The sequence below is a fragment of the Ambystoma mexicanum genome, chromosome 2p (assembly GCF_040938575.1).
Source record: "Ambystoma mexicanum isolate Mex_15411 chromosome 2p, UKY_AmexF1_1, whole genome shotgun sequence".
Taxonomy (NCBI): domain Eukaryota; kingdom Metazoa; phylum Chordata; class Amphibia; order Caudata; family Ambystomatidae; genus Ambystoma; species Ambystoma mexicanum.
This window is the reverse complement of record NC_090923.1, coordinates 1,382,844,781-1,382,866,019: the sequence shown is the minus strand read 5'-3', so window position 1 is coordinate 1,382,866,019 and position 21,239 is coordinate 1,382,844,781. Positions and strand designations below refer to the sequence as shown.

Here is a 21,239-nt window from a genome sequence, read left to right as displayed (position 1 = left end):
GTGATTTTTATATATATTTTTAAAAATTGGTGCCTGTCTTATTTAACCACTATTTCTAAGTCGGTAGTATGTCTATTTAGAGGGAGGGAGGTTTTGAATTGATATCGCACTGCTCCTGTCAGTGCGGGTGAGAGGGGGCATATGACTGGGGCTACCTTGCCATCCCCAGTTATAGGCCAAAACTGGCCTGAGGGCAAGGTTGCCCCCTCTGATGCATCAAAGGCCCCTTGTCTCCATGTTCGTCCGGATGGGAGGGGGGCGGCCTTTGATGTGTGGTGTCAGGGGCAGGGACTACCTGTTGTCACCTGCACCTGTCACCTCACAGTGAAGGGTGCCCAGGAGTCCTGGAGGCCCGTCCTGGACACCCGCATGCTAATGGGTGAGCACCTGGCAGGTGCTGCCCATGTCCGGTCCCACAGCAAACCCACCTCCCATCTTATGCCCCTGGGCCTCCCACCTCTGGCCTGGGGAAGAGAGTGGGTGGCGCGGCGTGAATGCTCTGCCACCGGTGTCTCGCCGCTGCTTGCCCCACCATCAAGGCACTAGCCAATGTGGCCCCCGCTATCACCGGGTGAGGCTTTGCAAATGTGCCCTCAGGTTTCCTGGACTAATAAAAGTGTGAAGCTTCCCAACCTCCATGACTGTGCCTAACCTTGTGCCCACGCTGCCCCAGATAGCGCGCCAGGAGCCGGCCATGCCCCCGATGGTGGCTGATGTTAAACTGGTTGCCTGCATCTCTAAAAGTGTCTAAAGAGGACTCAGTAAAGCTATACATTTGATGCTATGAGCCCGCATGCCAATGATGTGCTTAAAGCAGTGCCAGTAATTATGTGTGTGTGAAGTTGTGATCCCACAGATTGTCGGCATTCTTAATATGGTTTACTGACAATTCCCTCCCCAGTTTTATAAAGTTTCCCTAATGATATGTTTGCTGCCCTATGATCAACTGTCTGAATAGAATGTGTCTATAATTGTATGCAATAAAAAGAAATTGTAATGTAGGGGTTTGGAAGTGTACCTAATGTTGAATCATGTCGTTGCTTTAACATTTACCCTTGCCTTGGCATGTTGTGACTTCAAGCCTCTCCTAGGACGTGTGCAGAGTCACCAGTTGGTGACACGTACCACACATGTGTTTGTCCTAATAAAAGGGGCGCATGGCTTCCTGTGCGCCAGTTAACACACCAAGAGGCCGATTCATGGAATTAATGTGCGCCGAAAAAACGGCGCACGCGTGCGAAAACGTGCGATTCGTAGTGAAACAGCGAAAATCGCAGTGCAAGTGCTATTATTGCACAGAAAACATCGCACATCAATTCATGGAAGTCCGTGCACGTGCAAAATGTGGGATGTGCGCTGAAAAAAGGCGCGGCGCGGCTGGCACACGCTGGCGCACAGGTCATCGAACGCCGTGTGATAAGGCCACAGCGAATTCGCACATAGCGCAGCGCACATAACAAAAGTAGGCGTAACACGGGGCGTCACACGCAGAATGGGGAACAACTCGTGAAAATGTGGGCGTCACGGGGGAAGTACAGGAGGCAAGTGCGCAGAACGCCCACACGCTCGCCTGCAACACGTATTCATGGAATCGAATAGGGAAAAACAGCGCACGGCCAAAGACGCGCACAGGCCCATACATGTCCGCCACACGAAAGCAGGCGGTAGCGTCCCTGCGCAGGAAATAAATGTGCGCCAGAGAAGGCCCACACGCGATCGGGCCTGGGGGAGCGTGTGCGTGTATTTCAGAGGTGCGCGAGAAGTTTCACACGCGATCGGGCCTGGGGGAGCGTGTGCGTGTATTCCAGAGGTGCGCGAAAAGTTTCTCAAACGGGATTGGCCTGGGCGCGTGTATTTCAGGGGTGCGCGAGAAGTTTCACACGCGATTGGCCTGGGCACATGTATTTCAGGGGTGTGCGAGAAGTTTCACACGCGATTGGCCTGTGTACGCGATTCCATTGGACCAAAGGCCCTGACAGCGCAGGCGCGTCTGTGACGTGACACGCACGGGCGTGTCCCTGTACCCGGAGGAATGTTACAAGACCAAAAACTGCACGTCCGAGTGTCAGCCCGCGTAATTGGAGGATAGTGCCTCAGTGCGTATACGCGGAAGTGACGTTGGACGTGTGGTGCGGTTTAAAAGGTGCGTGTAGTACGTCATTTCCTTGTATGTGCTTCCCGTGGAGAGCGAGTGGGTGAAATCTGTACTTCTTGTCGGTTCACACGCGATTTACTTCACAGCGTTTCTAGTTCGTACTCCCTGTTACCTCTGTCAGTATTTTTCTGATTTTCTCTTCGACCTGTTTCCTCAAACAGCGTTGACTTCTCCTTTTGTCCTGTCTCCTCAGACAGTGTACAATTCTTCTTTTGGCGGGGGTGTTGCCAACGCGCACACGCGTGTATTTTTCACGCTCTTTTCCCAGGCAGACGGTGAGTCACGCACGTATTTACCAACTGTGCTAGCCCCGTGTGTAGCGTACCCCTTCAGAGGTCATTGTAGGCTGCGTGTGACACGCATACGTTCATTTTTGTGTTTCTGGGTGCCACAGCGTAGTGCAGGTTCCTTTTCCCACGCACGTGGTCTACGAGGGGTCGCGTGCACGTCATTTTCTGTTTTAGGGGTGCCTGTGCGTTGCGTGACCCGTCATCTTTACCCAGGGGTTCCATACAGCCTTGCTAGAGCACTTGGGTACGAATTCCATCTAGTACCCTACCCCTTTGACCCCCAATTGCCCAGGACAATTGTCCACTGCAACTCCCATACGCACAACTCCATCAGTGCCATGGCTGGGAGGCGAGCAAGTGGTAAGGGTGGCAAAGGTGGCCGAGCCTCAAAAGGTGGGCGTGGTGGGCACGGTAGGGGACGTGGCCAGGATTTGCAGACTCCCCCTAGCCCACCACGTGTGGAGGACCAGTCAGGGACACACATCCCCCCCCATGGTTGAGGGAAACGTGGCTGATACCATCCCTGCTCAGCCCTTGTTGGACCGGCCCGTTGTGGCACCTGACCTAGCACAGGGTGACTCCCAGGCTGACTTCCAGGTCGCCAAGTCTAGGCCACGGGTGGCGGCGCAAGCCTGTGTCACCAGGCCACGTGGTACAGGGGCAGCCATGTCATCTGCTGCCCCGAGTAGGCGGGGTGGGGAGGCTGCAGGGGCAGCTGCAGCTCCGTCCACCCCAGCTCTGACTCTCCCAGCAAGGACACTGTTGGTCCCGGTACATCAGACTGAGGTTCCCCCTGCCATCATCACACTTCAGTTAATGCCTGCAGAAAGTCATGTGGTCAGTGTGCCATCGCACACTACTACTACACAGTCCACCGGTGCTCCTGCCTCTAGTGTCCAGAGCGCTGTAGGGCACTCCGGATCCCCACCACCCACAAAAAGAAAGAGGAAGAGTGCTCGTCCAGTACAGGCTGATGACCCCGACACGGCTACACGGTCCGGCACGCCAAGGAAGCCTGGCTTCAATGATGCCGAACTGGATGTACTTGTGCAGTATGTGTCCGAACATGACGCCGAAATGTTGGTCACTTCAGGGTGTAGGATTACACCTGCTCGACGTCAGGCACACTGGCAGTCCATCGCGGACAGCATAAGTGCCCTTGGGTTTATGAGGCGCACAGCTGTTGAGTGCTACAAGCGCTGGAACGACCTTAAGCGTAGGGCAAAGAAAAAGCTGGCCTCAAGTCATGCCGCAACTCTGGTGACTGGAGGTGGGTCTCCACAAGAGGACATAGAACTCACTCTACATGAGCATGTTGCTGGGACCTACGTCACAGAGGAGCAGATCCAAGGTGTGGGAGAACTGCCAGATTACAAGTCATTGTCTGGTGAGTGCACATGCATGTGTGTGTGATCCATGTGTATGTTGTTTGTGGGAGGGGTTCTGGTTGAGTGCCAGGTCAGGGTGTGTGTGCCTGAGTGTTTTGGCCCACCCATGTGCTTCATCCAATGCATTCGGCGCCCCGGGATTTGGGTATTACAGTATCCCTTCTGGCCACAGTAGGCGTTTTGCACTACATCGCGCCAGTTGCCCTTGAAGTGGCATCTTGCTACAACATTGTTCCGTATTTAGCTGTGTTCATTCAGGCTGATTGTAGGAATTCACCTGGTTCTACTGCGCATCACTCTGCCCTATTGTCACATATATGACATGCCTATGGTACATGCCATCTGTGTGATGGCACTGCTAGCCAGCATGCAGCTGATGTGTTGCTCTCCCATCTTGGTGTCATCAGTGTCTGACATTTTCCTCCCCTTCCAACTCATGGACAGTGCATGCATGGGAGGGTTATAGTCATGTGGGACATGTGTAAATCAAGTACTGGTACTGTAGCTTATCTGGCCTAATAGCGTGCCATGGTGCTAATGCCCGTTTCCATTTCTTGTCTTTCATGTTTTTGCAGAGGATGACGCACCTGATGCTGTTGAGGGAGAGGAGATGGTGCAGGCCCAGGAGGGATCTGAAGCACGACCAGGCACCAGTGGGGGACGTGGGTTGGTGGTGGGGGAGAACCCTCTCTTGCTGCAGGCCATACTGTCCAGGGGTGTCCCTGGCTGCACCTCCCCAGAACTCTTTTCAGGTGTTGATTCGCATGAGGCCTATGTGGATTCGCAGGTATGTGTTCATGGAAGGGATACTGTTCTGTCCGACCCACCTGCACCAGGGGTAGAGCCCACTATGGGGATGTCAGTGTTGGTTGGCGCGCCTGTGGTGGTTACGGATGCAGGGCCACACTCCGCAACATCTGATCCTGTTCCTGGGCCAGCAGTTCAGAGGGGAAATGCAGTCCCGCAGCCTCAGGCAGTGCCGACACAGCAAGGCGCAGTTCGCCTTGCCCCAGACAGGTGTGGTGCCCGCCAACGGGGTGGCCGTCCGCCACCAGGCAATACCGCATGGGAGCAATCCATTTACGGTATGGCCAACCAACAGGCAGCATCATCAGAAATGATTGCTTAAGCCATGGAGAGGGTGGCCACTTCCATTGTCCCCCCAGAAAGGCAGATGGAGCTACTACAGCAGGCAACAGACTCCATTTGCCAATCAGTCAGGAAGGACATGTTGGCGTCCAATAGGGACAGACAGGCGGCCCTGGACAATCTGAGGGAATCAATTTCTATAGATGCCCAGGGACAGAGGGAAGCCCTGAGGGGAGAGGTCCGGCACCTCAGGCAGACTCTTGTGGACCTTGAGGCTTCCACTGTCACCAGGACAGAACAGCTGCTGGAGCGCGTCACCCGTACGCTCTCAGCAGAGATGCAGGCAACTCGGGCGGAGGTCCGGGCAACACGTCGGGTGTTGCATGGGGATCTTCGCACCATATCCCTCCAGAACGAGGCCTTCCAGACCCACATGCTTGCTGCCATGGAGGACCAAACTAGGGCTTTGCGTGGGCTGCCTCCCATAGCACCACCACCTCCTGTGGCAGCAGCAGCAGAGGTTGAAGAGAGCGAATCCAGCAGTGAATCTCCCACTATTTAGTAGCCGTGCAGGCCATGAGCCCATGGAGGTGTTTTTTTTCTCGCAACATTCACGCAGGTGGCTGTTGGTGGGCACCCTGTCCTCGGACCTCCTGGGTGGCCTCCCCCACCCCCCCTGGCCCACACATGGCCATTTTTGATTTTTGATTTTTTGTTGCAGTGTGTTGCCTTGTGTGGCTCCCGTGGGCATCCACTGTATTCCGGCTGGGCACATGCAGGCTTGTCCTGAGTTTGGGTTAGATGCTTGGGTTCGTGAGACACATACCCCTCCTGCTTCCCGTTTCCATGGGCTTGCAAAGGGTGTGCCCAAGTGACAGTGAATTACACAGTGACGTTGGACTCCCATGAGCTGTGTGGGCAGTCTGTAGTCAATACTGTGTATACATTCCTAGTGCATATTGTTGTATTGTGCACTGCATGGTGTATTGATGTGTGCTTGTGCATCCATGTCTCCCTCCTAATTTGCAGGTTCATTCCTCATGTCTTCACAAGGCCGTCCACTTTGGAGATGGAGCTCATGTTGTGAGCAGTGGACTTCCAGATATGCGTGGCAACAACACTGTACTGTTGGAGGTGGTGGATGTGCTGGCATTCTCATGTTGTAAGACTACGTATCCTTTGCCTTAGTACTGTCATGTTTATGCTATGTCGATTGTATTGTGGTAAGTATTTGATCATGTGTGTTGTTGTTTCTACATTTATGTGGGCATATTGTGTGTGGCCAGTTTCCATTAGGGACACTGTACTTTGTGACACGTGTCATGTTTGGGGGATGACTTTGTTTGCTCTCACATGGCATGTCATGCCATGGTGTGTTGGGTGGCGGTGCTGGGGAGGGGTTGGGTGACATGGCACTGTTGTCATGTTGTGTCTTGCAAGGGGGTAATGATTTTAGCAGCATAGAAGTGTGTCTTTTGAACACAGCATTGGTGGTGTTTGTGTAGGTAGGGAAGCACACAATGGAACACTTCCAGATGTACAATCTCAGGCTGGTATGGTTCTGACAGTTGACTGTCCATTGACACATCATAATTGTCAGTTACAATCATCATTGATTGTCAGCTGGTATGTGCCAGGGCTGTGTGCACTCCACAGGGGTGTGATTTTATGTGAAGTAATTAGCCACGAGCTGCGTACGGGCTGCCTCACCCCGTGCCCTTTCCCCTCCCATGCGCAGTGGGCATGCATGTGGTTGGGGATGTGGGGGCACCACCATGTCCACGGCCAGGCCCCTGGCGTGTTGCAACGTTGTGCAGGACACATGCTGCCACTATGATCCTGCACACTACTGGGGGAGCGTATAACAGCTGCCCGCCAGAACGGTCAAGGGAGCGGAAGCGTGACTTGAGCACTCCGAATGTGCGCTCCACGATGCCCCGGGTTGCAATGTGGGCTGTGTTGTATCTTACCTGGGATGGCGTGGTGGGGTTCCGAATTGGCGTCATCATGTGGGTGCTGAGAGGGTAGGCACTGTCCCCTGGGGAGGCGGTGATGGGTATCATCAGTGGGGTTGTGACATTACTCAGTATCTGACATGCATGCATGCGCAGTGGCATTTATACTCACCGAGCAGCCATGTATCGCCATGCCGCCCAGCTTCTATGTCCAGGTTTAGGGTAGACATTCTGTAGATGAAACTGTCGTGGGTGGAGCCTGGATAGTTGGCGTATACTGAGGTGATGATTCCCTTGGCATCACATACTACCTGGGCGTTGATGGAATGCCAGTGCTTGCGGTTTCTATAGATGTGCTCAGTTGCCCTGGGGGGAAGTAGAGCCACATGGGTGCAATCAATGGCACCTAGCACTTTGGGGAATTGTGCCACCCTGTAGAAATCCTGGGCAACAGCCTGCCTTTCTGCAGGTGTTCTGGGCAGGTATATGTGCCTGCGGACTGATGGGCGTGCAGTGATGATGGCCAAGACCTGGTGTAGGCAGCGTGACTGCGTGGCCTATGACACCCCCCCCACTATGGCACTTGTCCGCTGAAATGATCCAGTGGCCAGGAAGTGCAGTACATTGAGGACCTTCTCCAGGGGGCTGAGTGCTTGGGAGCACAGGGTGGTTGATGTGAGGTCATCCTCCCACTCACTGACCAGGTCGAGTATTATGTGAGGTGGAAACCTGTACCTCCCATACACATGGTCATCAGGCATCCCAAAAAGGCTGGTTCTGGGTGTAAAAATTCTGGCCCGGACTATCCTCCTCCTCCTGCGGTATCCCACGGCCACTGCTGCTAGGAACGGTATGTTCATCCTGGCGTCTGAGCTTGTTTGTTGTTTGCGTGCACTTTTATGCTGTGCGGGTGGACGTACGCCTACTTCCTGCTGGCGTACGTGTTTCCGGATTGGCCACGTTCGTTTCCATGAATACGTGTTGTAGGCGAGCGTGTAAAACTTCCCGCGCATCCCTGGAATACCCGCACCCAGCCCAATCGCGTGTGGAACTTCTCACGCACCCCTGAAATACACGCACACGCTCCCCCAGGCCCGATCGCGTGTGGAACTTCTCGCGCACCCCTGAAAAACACATACCCCGCTCCCCCAGGCCCGATCGCGTGTAACACCACCCGCACACCTCTGAAATACAAGCACATGCTCCCCCAAGCCCGATCGCGTGTAAAACCACCCGCGAGCCCCTGAAATACACGTTCCCCGCTCCCCCAGGCCCGATCGCGTGTAAAACCACCCGCGCACCTCTGAAATACACGCACACGCTCCCCCAGGCCCGATCGCGTGTAAAACCACCCGCGAGCCCCTGAAATACACGCACACGCTCCCCCAGGCCCGATCGCGTGTGGAACTTCTCGCGCACCCCTGAAATACACGCACACGCTCCCCCAGGCCAGATCGCGTGTGAAACTTCTAGCGCACGCATGTTCCCGAAACCCGTAATACGCGTTCCACGCTTTGCGTTTGCTGTTTGCCAGTCCGGTAAACTGGTACGGGGTTGGCATGGCCCTTTGCGATGGTTTTGCGATCTTGATGGCTTTTCCTTGCGCAAGGGCGTTCTTGGGGGCGTAACTGGCGCTGCTGCAGGGTCGCTGTGCCACTCTGCGCCACGTCTGCTTTTGGAGGCGAGAATCCATGAATACGCTGTGCACGGAAATTGATTTTATCGCACGCGGCTGGCGCAGACATTCGCACGGGCACGCTGTGCGCCAGCCACGTGCGACACTTTTGTGAGGAATTCCATGAATCGGCCTGCAAATCTGTGGCTCCTGTCATCCGTTCCATGATTGCGTGTAGGAGGGGTGCCGGCCTCACCCAGGCCCATAACAGTCTGCAAAAAGTATTCCGAACACTGGGGCCTTTTTGGTACAAATGGTCAACTGTCACTGTCTAGAAAATGTGTTTTTAAACATTCTGGAGGTCATTTTATAATGAAGTGGAGAGTAAAAGGAAAGCGTAAATGCATTTCCCAATTTCCTTTTACGCTTAATTTTACAGCTGTCCTGAGGCGTAGCAAGGCAGAAAAGCGGAGATAGCATCTCTGCTTTGCTTTCTTCCTGTCAGGTTTCGTGGGATTTGGATGAATGTGGTGGAATGAGGATATGATTAACATAAAGTATGGTTTTGGGCCTTAACTTTCTGTGCAGAGTGTGGAGAGCTTTCCAAGTCAAAATGGAGAATTCCAAAAGGATCAGTGATTGGTCAGAAGTAAAAGAAAGGCATTGTTGGAACATTCTAAACCGCCTTTCATTGTCAGAAGCCCAGCTGGAAGGTCTTATGTTTGAAGGTCTTAAGATTTAGAAAACTTTAGTTAGGCCCTTGTGCCTACAAATTAGTTATTTGGACCAGGAAAGTGTTGGAGAATTAAGAAGAAACTTAGAAAACGTTCCGGTGAAAGAAAGAAGCATAAGTGAATTCATTATCTTTTATGGAATTTTATGATTTTCTAGCAGGAGTTAAATATCAATACCATTAATTAACTTGTTCCTGTTTTTCTTAGTTTTTTGTTTAAATAGTAGTTCATTTCGTTCTTTCAAGAATTTATTTTTGAACTTCTAGAACTGTATTTAAATTTATTGAACTGCGTCACATTTTTTGCACCTGGCAAGTTGGAGTGTGGAGGTCTGTTTATCATTTTAGCGTTGTGTGTTTTTTCGGCCGTATAAAAGATTATTGAGTATTGTACCTTTTGACGGTAACAGTGCTTTTCTTAGCGTCGGACTAGCGTTAGAAATCTTACACTGTCTGCGCAAGTGACAGTGTGGTAGCCACGCGACTCCGAGGCGTTATGTTTAATTTACTAACATTCTAACCTGGCGCGTGATCATCACTGGGCTGCCTCTTCAAGGATAAGTGTCCGGAACTGAGGAATTTCTTCTTTCATGTTTGAACAATTCATATTAAGAAGAGTGGAATACTATTCCTTTACGCATGCGCCCATGCCAGTTTCATTTTTTAACTCAATTCCTTGTTCATGTGCGCTTCCATTTTAGAAGAATTAAACAATATCTTCACGCATGCGCATATTCTGGTTAAAGGAACGCTTCTTTTATGAGCGATCTTCTTTGCAAGCAAAAGATCCAATTAATGAACACTTTTATACATTCAGGAAACAAACAATTTTAAATTGAATAGCCAGAGTGTCATTCTTGGAATTTGTGTTGAAGCTAGAAACCAATACAAACTACATGTATAATATTTCCAGCGGGTTGTTTGGGTAAAAGACAGTTGAACTGCTTGAAGATAAAGTCATTAAACTGAGAGAGATTAGCAGTTTTTCAAAACCGAATTGAAGAAATTAGTAAGAGCATCTGAGACTCTATTTTTATGTTTTCTTCAGTAGAATTCACACACGTCCTCTACGTTATTCACAGAGGATAATCAGGTATGGTGGCGTGTTTATTTACTTAAATTTATAAAGAGAAGTCAGAGCCAAGGAATTCAAAGGTTAGTGACTAAAGTGAATTTGTTGTTATTTTCATCAACAGGTTGACAGATAAAGAAGCTGAGCAAAACCTGAAGTTCATTATTTTGTCCCATTTTCCCCCTTTCCCTTGGGGGTGCTCTCAACTGAACTGTTTGATACCAGTTAAGAGGTTAGCATCCAAAGGGGACTGCGGGGGTTCAGCAGCTTCCGGGGACAACATCAGATTTGAGAAAGCCTGAAAGTATGAAAGGCCAGAAAAAATAGTCCTCCTAAGCTGTCATGAACCCCGAGTTCTCAATGGAAGCGTTAAGTGTTTTAGTGAGGGAATTACAGGAGGAATTAAAGGTGGCATATCAAGAGAATAAAAAATTAGGACAACGAGTAGATGAGTTATGTGAAAAGATGGCACAGACGCAGGGAATTGGGAGAGAAGAATTCCCCCCGGAATTGGTAAGGGCTGGTGAGGAGAGAGGTGTGGGTAGAGGTGATGGGGCAGAGGGAGGTTTTAGGGCATTAGTTATGCCAGTACCTTTGGCAGCTCCAGAGCGTTACTATGGAGATTCAAGTAAATATCAGACATTTGTAACCCAATGTGAGTTGCACTTTCTTAGTAGGCACGAACTATTTCCTTCTGATGCTTCCAGAGTTACTTTTATGATGTCTTATTTATCTGGAGAGGCTTCTACTTGGGCAGGTTTATTGGTCAGGCAGAAGAGTTTATCTTTAAAAAATGTTTCTCTTTTTATGGAAGAATTTAAGAAAATGTTTGATAAAAGACAAATGTCCTTAGAAGTTGATGGGGAATTATTAGATTTGCGTCAAGGAAACAGAGACTTGGTCACATATATCACACAGTTTAGGTCTTTGGTTTTAGAATCCCAGTGGCCAGCAGAGAAGAGGTCTTCTCTTTTTTATAGAGGCCTCAAGGAGGAATTGAAGGATGCCTTGTCCAGTGTAGTCCAACGCCCTTCTTCTTGTGAGGAATTGATTGATTTAGTAGTTCAGTTGGACTATCGTATAAGTGAAAGGAAAGCAGAAAGGCGTCGTTGTACTCAGGGGGAGGTGAGGTCAGTCATTAGAGGAGATCGTTCAAGGCTTGAGGTGGGTAGTAAAGAAGTGAAACCAAGGGTAAATGATCAACAAATTAGAATAAAAGGTCCTTTATCAAAGGAGGAAAAGACTAGGAGGCGTGAGAATAATTTGTGTTTATATTGTGGTAGGGGCGGTCATTTTTTAGGAAATTGTCCCTTTACACCCAAAAAATTTTCATCAGCCGGAGGAAAAGGACAGCAGGTTGCAAATACAGTTCAGTCAGCGGTTCCACACATAACTGTAAATGTATCCTTGTATTTGAAGGAGGAAAGGAAAGGGTATGGACCGGTAGTGATTGATTCAGGAGCCACCGGGAACTTTATGGATTGGGGAGTAGCTAAGGCATTGGGAATACCACTTGTGAGGAAGGAAGTTGTGGAACAGGTTCGGGCTGTAGATGGAACTTCTCTTTCATCAGGTCCTATAACTCATGAAACTGGTGTCTTGGTTATGGAATTACTTGGAGGTCATAGAGAAGAAATCTCATTTGATTTAATTGATACACCAATTTTGAAAATAATTTTAGGCATGCCATGGCTAACCTTGCATAATCCTCAAATTGATTGGAGTAGGCGAGTGGTAGAATTACAGTCTAGTTTCTGTTTAGAAAATTGCCTTTTGAAAGGTAATCCTGGGAGGGAAGAAACACAAGGTTTGGTTTCCTTTTTTCTGACTGATGCAGGTATTACAGGACATAATATAGGAGCGGTGTTAGGACATCTTCCGGAGTGTTATCAAGGGTACAAGGAGGTTTTTGATGAAAAGGAGGCAGGACACCTACCTCCACATAGGAGTTTTGACTGTAAAATTGATTTGGAGCCCGGGGCGGTTTTACCAAGTAGTCGAGTGTATGCATTAACTGAAAAGGAGAATGATTATCTTAAAGAGTACCTTGCAGAAAATTTGGCTAAGGGTTTTATTCGTCATTCTCAATCTCCAGCCGCATCTCCATTATTTTTTGTACCAAAACCAGATGGGTCTCTCAGAACATGCATTGATTATAGAGCTGTGAATAGGATTACAATCAAAAACAAGTATCCTCTCCCTCTAATTTCGGAAATCTTGAATCAGGTCCAGGGAGCCACAATTTTTTCAAAACTAGATTTACGTGGTGCCTATCATCTGGTGAGAGTCCAGGAGGGTGATGAGTGGAAAACGGCATTCAAAACCCGATTTGGGCTTTATGAGTACTTGGTGATACCTTTCGGTTTATGCAATGCACCAGCTGCCTTTCAATTCTTTATGGATGAAATTTTAAGAGATTTTTTAGATATATTCGTAGTAGTATATATTGATGATATTTTGATTTATTCTCAGGATTTAGAGTCTCATAAAATTCATGTGGGAAAGGTTCTACAAAGACTCAGAGAGAATCATTTGTTTGCTAAATTAGAAAAATCCCAGTTTCATACTAATTCTGTGGAATTTTTAGGATACATTGTTTCTCCCAAGGGATTGGAGATGAATCCGAACAAAGTTCAAGCCATCACGGATTGGCCAACACCAACGAAAGTAAAAGAAATTCAAAGCTTTTTAGGTTTTGCAAATTTTTACAGAAGATTTATTGAAGGATTTTCTCGGTTGATTACTCCCATAACAAAACTCTTAAAGAAAGGTGCCAAATTTGTGTGGTCGACAGAGGCAGAGGAGGCATTTCAAGAATTAAAGAAAAGGTTCAGTTCGGCCCCTATTTTAATTCATCCAGATCCATCTCAGCCTTTTTATGTAGAAGCGAATGCATCGAATCTTGCCATGGGGGCTGTTCTTTCTCAGAGACATCGAGAGACAGGACAACTTCATCCAGTGGCTTACTATTCTAAAAAATGTTCTATGGCAGAACAAAATTATACGATCTCAGATCGAGAATTATTGGCAATCAAGTTTGCTTTTGAAGAGTGGAGGCATTTTTTAAAAGGAGCAAGACATACAGTGACTGTGTTAACAGACCATAGAAATCTGCTTTTTTTAAAATCAGCCAAGACTCTCACACCAAGGCAGTTAAGATGGTCATTGTTCTTTGCTGATTACGATTTTGTAGTGACATTTAAGCCAGGTAGGCTTAATAGAAAGGCTGATGCTTTATCACGTCAATTTCCTGGATGTGAGATGGAATCAGAAAAGGAGATGATATCCATTATCGATCCATGCTGTTTTATTTCTGCCGGAATACAGAAAATTGAGGATGTTGAGGAAGAAGTTCGAAAGTCCATGTCAATTGCACAAATGGAGGAATGGGTTCGAAAGGATCCGGTTCGAAAAATTGAGAAAGGATTGCCGTTTTTTGAAAATAAACTTTACTTACCTATTTTGGAATTGAGAGAGAGAGTAATAAGAGACTGTCATGAATCTATGCTGTCCGGAACCCAGGTTTTAGAAAGACGCTAGAATTGGTCAGGAGGAGCTTCTGGTGGGAAAAAATGCGTCAGGACATCTTAAATTTTGTAAAAACCTGTGCTATTTGCGCTCAAATGAAGAATCAAACCGGAAAACCAGTCGGGTTGTTGGAGCCGTTGCCTATTCCACCTCGTCCTTGGCATACAATCTCCCTGGACTTCATTACAGATCTTCCTTGTGACAAGGGTTGTACATCTATTCTAGTTGTGGTGGACCTCTTGTCAAAAGAGGCTCACTTTGTTCCAATGGAGGGAGAGGTTACTGCAGACAGTTTGGCCAAAGTCTTTTTGCGAGAAATAGTTAGACTGCATGGTCTTCCTAATCAAATTATCTCAGATAGAGGTCCTCAATTTATTTCTAGATTTTGGAGGGTTTTTTGTAAGGATTTGGGTGTGGAAGTCAGTTTATCATCAGGTTATCATCCCGAGACCAATGGACAAGTAGAAAGGGTAAATCAAGAACTGGAGAAGTATTTGAGGTGTTATCTACAGGCAGGGGAAGAATGGGTGGATTTGATTTGGCTTGCCGAATTTGCTTATAATAACTGTGCTAAAGATTCAACTAACATGTCTCCGTTTTACCTTGGAAGAGGTTTTCACCCACGGTTTTTAAGTTTTGAAATTACTGAAGAGTCAGAGAATCCTGGAGTTGAGGTTCGATTAAAAACTATGAGAAAGAATTTGGAAAGAGCAAAAAGGGTACTTTTCGATAGTAAACAGAAGTACAAAAGATTTGCAGATCAAAAAAGGAGGTTGGGTCCTAAATATGAGGTTGGTGACTTGGTTTGGCTTTCGACGAGACATTTGAGAATTAAGGGCAAAAACAAATTTACTCCACGTTTTGTAGGTCCATTTAAAGTAGAAAAGGTGATCAATCCAGTGTCAGTACGGTTAAAACTACCTACTTCCTTGAAAATACATCCCACCTTTCACATTAGTCTATTAAAACCTGTAGTTCAGGGGACTAGAGTTGTACATCCACCTTCACCAGTTCAGTTAGAGAATTCATCTGAAGAGTTTGTGGTGAAAAGAATTGTAGATTCCAGGAGGTTAAGAGGGAAACTACAATATTTAATAGACTGGGAAGGTTTCGGACCTGAGGAACGTACATGGGAGGATGAGGTGAATGTGCATGCACCACAATTAGTCGCAAAATTTCATAGAAAGTATCCTTCTAAAGTTGGCCCTGGGACAGGGCATTAAGGGGGGGGTACTGTCAGGTTTCGTGGGATTTGGATGAATGTGGTGGAATGAGGATATGATTAACATAAAGTATGGTTTGGGCCTTAACTTTCTGTGCAGAGTGTGGAGAGCTTCCCAAGTCAAAATGGAGAATTCCAAAAGGATCAGTGATTGGTCAGAAGTAAAAGAAAGGCATTGTTGGAACATTCTAAACCGCCTTTCATTGTCAGAAGCCCAGCTGGAAGGTCTTATGTTTGAAGCTCTTAAGATTTAGAAAACTTTAGTTAGGCCCTTGTGCCTAAAAATTTGTTATTTGGACCAAGAAAGTGTTGGAGAATTAAGAAGAAACTTAGAAAACGTTCCGGTGAAAGAAAGAAGCAAGCTAAGTGAATTCATTATCTTTTATGGAATTTTATGATTTTCTAGCAGGAGTTAAATATCAATACCATTAATTAACTTGTTCCTGTTTTTCTTAGTTTTTTGTTTAAATAGTAGTTCATTTCGTTCTTTCAAGAATTTATTTTTGAACTTCTAGAACTGTATTTAAATTTATTGAACTGCGTCACATTTTTTGCACCTGGCAAGTTGGAGTGTGGAGGTCTGTTTATCATTTTAGCGTCGTGTGTTTTTTCGGCCGTATAAAAGATTATTGAGTATTGTACCTTTTGACGGTAACAGTGCTTTTCTTAGCGTCGGACTAGCGTTAGAAATCTTACACTGTCTGCGCAAGTGACAGTGTGGTAGCCACGCGACTCCGAGGCATTATGTTTAATTTACTAACATTCTAACCTGGCGCGTGATCATCACTGGGCTGCCTCTTCAAGGATTAGTGTCCGGAACTGAGGAATTTCTTCTTTCATGTTTGAACAATTCATATTAAGAAGAGTGGAATACTATTCCTTTACGCATGCGCCCATGCCAGTTTCATTTTTGAACTCAATTCCTTGTTCATGTGCGCTTCCATTTTAGAAGAATTAAACAATATCTTCACGCATGCGCATATTCTGGTTAAAGGAACGCTTCTTTTATGAGCGATCTTCTTTGCAAGCAAAAGATCCAATTAATGAACACTTTTATACATTCAGGAAACAAACAATTTTAAATTGAATAGCCAGAGTGTCATTCTTGGAATTTGTGTTGAAGCTAGAAACCAATACAAACTACATGTATAATATTTCCAGCGGGTTGTTTGGGTAAAAGACAGTTGAACTGCTTGAAGATAAAGTCATTAAACTGAGAGAGATTAGCAGTTTTTCAAAACCGAATTGAAGAAATTAGTAAGAGCATCTGAGACTCTATTTTTATGTTTTCTTCAGTAGAATTCACACACGTCCTTTACGTTATTCACAGAGGATAATCAGGTATGGTGGCGTGTTTATTTACTTAAATTTATAAAGAGAAGTCAGAGCCAAGGAATTCAAAGGTTAGTGACTAAAGTGAATTTGTTGTTATTTTCATCAACAGGTTGACAGATAAAGAAGCTGAGCAAAACCTGAAGTTTATTATTTTGTCCCATTTTCCCCCTTTCCCTTGGGGGTGCTCTCAACTGAACTGTTTGATACCAGTTAAGAGGTTAGCATCCAAAGGGGACTGCGGGGGTTCAGCAGCTTCCGGGGACAACATCAGATTTGAGAAAGCCTGACAGTTCCTCCATCTCAGGAGAGCATTTGGCTAAAATCAAAGATTCCAACTCCAATGGAATACGCTGCGCATTAGCATTTCCTAATGAGCACGTGGATTTCATTGGACTCCATTATAAAACGTTACCTGCAAAGGAGCTCATTTTGTAGGTCTGTGCAATTTGGCGACGGGGACGCGTTACCTGTAGACATACACGTAGCTGGGTTATCGCCATCAAATTTTGGTCATTTGCACAGCACAGTGCAAAAGGGGAGGGCAAAAGACGACCTACAAGCAGAGGTGTTGCTAGGTCTGGAAAAGATCTGCAGGCAGTGTTTTATTTCTCCCAAAGCGGAGAGTAAAAGTGAAGAGTAATAGCGATTTTCCTTGCTTTAATCTTTACTTTTACACTGCGCTTTGGGCGTGCATAACATTTCTTGCAGGGACAACTCAAGCGTAAGCATTGGTGGTCTGCTGCAACCAATTACCCTTTTAATTAAAATGTCTCCCTGTAGGCGTCTATAATGGATTCCAATGGAATCCACCTGCTCATTTGAAAATCTCATGCAGGCGTAACACCACACTTTCTCTTGAGATGTAGGAGGAAACCAAAGCGGCGACACTATCTCCAGTTTGCTGTCTTCCTATGCCTCAGGACAGCTGCAAGATGAAGTAGATTGTGAAAGGAAAGTGTAAACTGCTTTTACACTCCACTTAATTATATAATGTCTACCTTACAGTTTAAGAGCTACCAAAGAAATAGTAAAAATCATTGAGCTCTGGATTTCTGTTGCTCCCCTCTAAGCAGTGTTTTCCCTTTTTTTCTGTTTGAAAATCAATTATACTCGATGAATTCACACTGCACCTTATTGGTCCGCAAAAGTGCCAAAATAATCTTCAGTTCTACAGGAAGCAAGGGGCCTACCAGTCATCCCCAAAAAATGTAATGGTGATTGGGATAGTATCATTAACAAGACCACTGCATTTAATGGACACTCAGAGCAGCTTGTGCCATCTTTTTCCCCTTCTTATGTTCACGTTTGCCCTGGTACATGCATCTTGCACTGTTAACCTGTGACTGATGCGAGAAATAGGAACTATACTGCAGGAGCAGCGTGTATTTGCCCTTCACCTCGTGTACTTAATACCGAGAGGTGAGCACTTGCCCAGCATCCAGCATCCTGTCTTCAGCATTTTGTATGCGATCTAACTTCATTTAGAAGTTTTTGGTGGTCATTCCGAGGTGGGCGGTAAGGGGTTACCGGCACCGGTAAGGATGCCAGTAACTTACCGCCCTACTACAAGGTCCCTTAGCGGGTCCCACCAGGAACGCCTGGTCTGACCAGCCGTTGTGGATGGGACCCGTTAAGAGACCAGTACGCAAATAACGGGCTTGCCATTCGCGAGCCCGTTGTTTGCGCCCTCCCCATTCCCATTGAGCCCTATGGGAGCTCAAATAGGAAAGGGGAATGGCATTTTCAATGGAGACTTACCGGTCCCACAAAGGTCGGACTACACCGGTAATTCCCCATTGAACTATACCGGTGCCAGACCCGTTATTGGTGGCAGTCATGGCGCAAATGACTACCACCAACCTCGGAATGAGGGCCTTTGTCTTTGCCATGCCTGCTCTAAGAATGGCCGCTGTACCGTACGGCACAGAAATGAGGCTGTTTACACGTTGCTAAGCAACGTTCATTACATGACCCACAACCCTCCGCCGCTAGGCGGAAGCCGGCCCTCTTACGAAAAAGCCCGCAAACGATAAGGCCCTGTTCGGCGCCCCCATCTTCATTGCCGCTGGATCCTGGAGTGGGCAGGAGCCCCTCCCATTCACAGCACAACAATCAGCGACCACGCGACGAACCGCGCTGCAGGAGCAGCGCTACACTGCTGCATACAGCACCTGAAAACGACTAGAGCCCCTCCCAACATCGATCCCACATCCCATCCAGAAGCGGAGGACTGCGTTGCAGGAGCAGCTTGTATTTGCCCTTCACCTCGTGTACTTCATACCGAGAGGTGAGCACTTGCCCAGCATCCAGCATCCTGTCCTCAGCATTTTGTATGCGATCTAACTTCATTTAGAAGTTTTTGGGGGTCATTCCGAGGTGGGCGGTAAGGGGTTACCGGCACCGGTAAGGATGCCAGTGCTGGTAACCCCTTACCGCCTTATTCCGAGGTTCCCTACCGGGACCTGCTGAAAATGTCTGGTCAGCCCAGACGTCCTTAGCGGGTCCCGTTAGGGGACCAGGGAGCAAATAACGGGCCCGTTATTAGCACCTTCCCCATTCCCATTGAGCCCTATGGGGGCTCAAATGGGAATGGGGAATGGTTTTCTGAATGGGATTTACCGGGTCCTCCAAGGTTGGAATGACCCGGTAAGTCCCCATTCAGAGAAACTCGACGCGGACCCGGGTTTGGAGGCAGCCATGGTGCTAACAGTACCATGGCTGCCTCCAAACTCGGAATTACGCCATTTGTCTTTGCCATGCCTGCTCTAAGAATGGCCGCCGTACCGTACGCCAAGAAAATGAGGCTGTGTACACGTTGCTAAGCAACGTTCATTACATTACCCACAACCCTCCACCGGTAGGTCGGAAGCCGGCCCTCTTACGAGAAGGCCCGCGAATGATAAGGCCCTGTTCTGCACCTGTTCGCGCACTGGTTGCGCTGCTGCTTGACCCAAGTTGTACATTCATTGAGATAAGACAACATTGACCCGCCTCAGTCAAACTGTTCCTGCCTACAAGATATTCTAGCGGCAATATATCGCTGCTCGTGGATATTGACGCGCATAGACCTGTATATGTCCATCTGGTGCAAATACCCACCTTCCTGAACCTGTAAAATCACCTTGCCCACTACCTCGATACTAACCCATGCCATCTTCACACAAGGTAAACAGCATAGCACACCCACAGACTTTGCAGTGCTGAAATGCGCACTGTGCGACCTGTGCATACCTAATTTTCTAAAGTACATGGTGTGAGCTGCCCACGCATACACACACAGCACTGTATCACCCGACTATTACGTATCTGCAAGACTCGGTCGATGAATCAGCACGCCAGATAATTTAACTATTGCATGTATTGTACTGCATATAATCTAATCACTGCATCTGCTGTACTATATGCTGATGTCGATATTCCTATGATTGCAAAGATACGCATGGTGGTTATGTGTACTGCTAGCCCTATTTGCTGTTGTACATGTTAGCCTTCAACAACTATCTGCTACCATTATTCGCACTCGATCAGCTCACTCGCCACCCCTTCCTATCAGCCACGTCCTTAGTTTAGTGTTCAATTGTGCTCTATTGTGACCACCACTTCATGCTTCTCTGGATTCTTCAGTCCTACTATGTGAGGCTCATTGTTAGATTTCTTCCTACAACGTCAACACCATGTCATCAACTACGATCACACCTACAGGTCGGACTAGCCGTCGCTGTTAATCTCCTCATTACTACTCCAAGAATTATACCCACCTATGCTAAATTGGATTAGCCTATTTTGATGATGTTATCAGGCCTGCCTACTCCATAGATTGTACCTGCCCCTGCTAATTCTGACCATGTTATGCATACATATTATAAGTTGGACTAGCCTATTCTGTTGATGTTATCAGGCCTGCCTATTCCATAGATTGCACCTGCCCTCGCTAATGTTGACCATGTTATGCTTACCTATGATAACTTGGACTAGCCTATTCTGTTGATGTTATTAGGCCTGCCTACTCCATAGATTGTACCTGCCCCGCCAATGTCGGTCTAGTCTACTTTGCCGGCTCCACCAAGCCTGCTCTTGCCACTGATTTCACCTGCCTACGCTACTGTGGACACGATTGAGAGTACTATCCCAGTATGCTAACCACGGTCCATAACCTCAACGCCCTAGCCACATTATTTACTATCAATACCTTATTGTGTGCCGCTAGTCCCTCTACCTACCATCGTGCTCTCTTGAGCCCGACCGACCTTACAATGACTACAGACGCTCTATTGAAAGCAACCCAACCTAGCTTCTCTACCCATGGTTCAGTCCTAACCAATCCTTGTAACACGAATACTAGGAATACTAGACTCCGATCTAGATTAGCCAAACTATTTGAACCTCCTTCCAGATCTACACCCATCCCTAACCTAAAAAGTAACTATCGCCCTTCTAGCCAAAATATTACTAGTGCCAAACTCTGCAATAACCGCTCGCCCCTCAATGTTACGGCAAAGTACTGTACGGCTCTTCAGCCTAAGAGTGCAGACCAAACTCACCACATAGCTGCCATAGATCCCCCTATTCCACCACTCAAGGAAGCCCTAATAAATACCAGGTCTCTGGTAGCACATGCAACAGAGATTGCGGATCTGATTCTGGCAGAAAACCTTGACTTTCTCGCCATCACAGAGTCATTGTTACACGCTGCAGCAGGCCCCATACTCATGCTAGCTGTTCCCAGCTGCTATACCATTCTTAGACAAGACAGACATGAGGCGCGAGGTGGAGGTATTGCCATTATCTTTAAATCCAGCCTCTCCATGAGACTTGACCCCTCCTAAGACATCAAATCATGTGAAGCTTCCACAGTTA

General features: G+C 47.3%; 1 protein-coding gene across 1 annotated transcript in view; it reads right to left on the bottom strand.

The window, feature by feature from the left end:
• The window catches only part of KIF9 (kinesin family member 9), a 1,188,236-nt gene that overhangs the window by 79,438 nt on the left and 1,087,559 nt on the right, over positions 1 to 21,239 (bottom strand). The gene's annotated exons all lie outside the window — the stretch shown is intronic.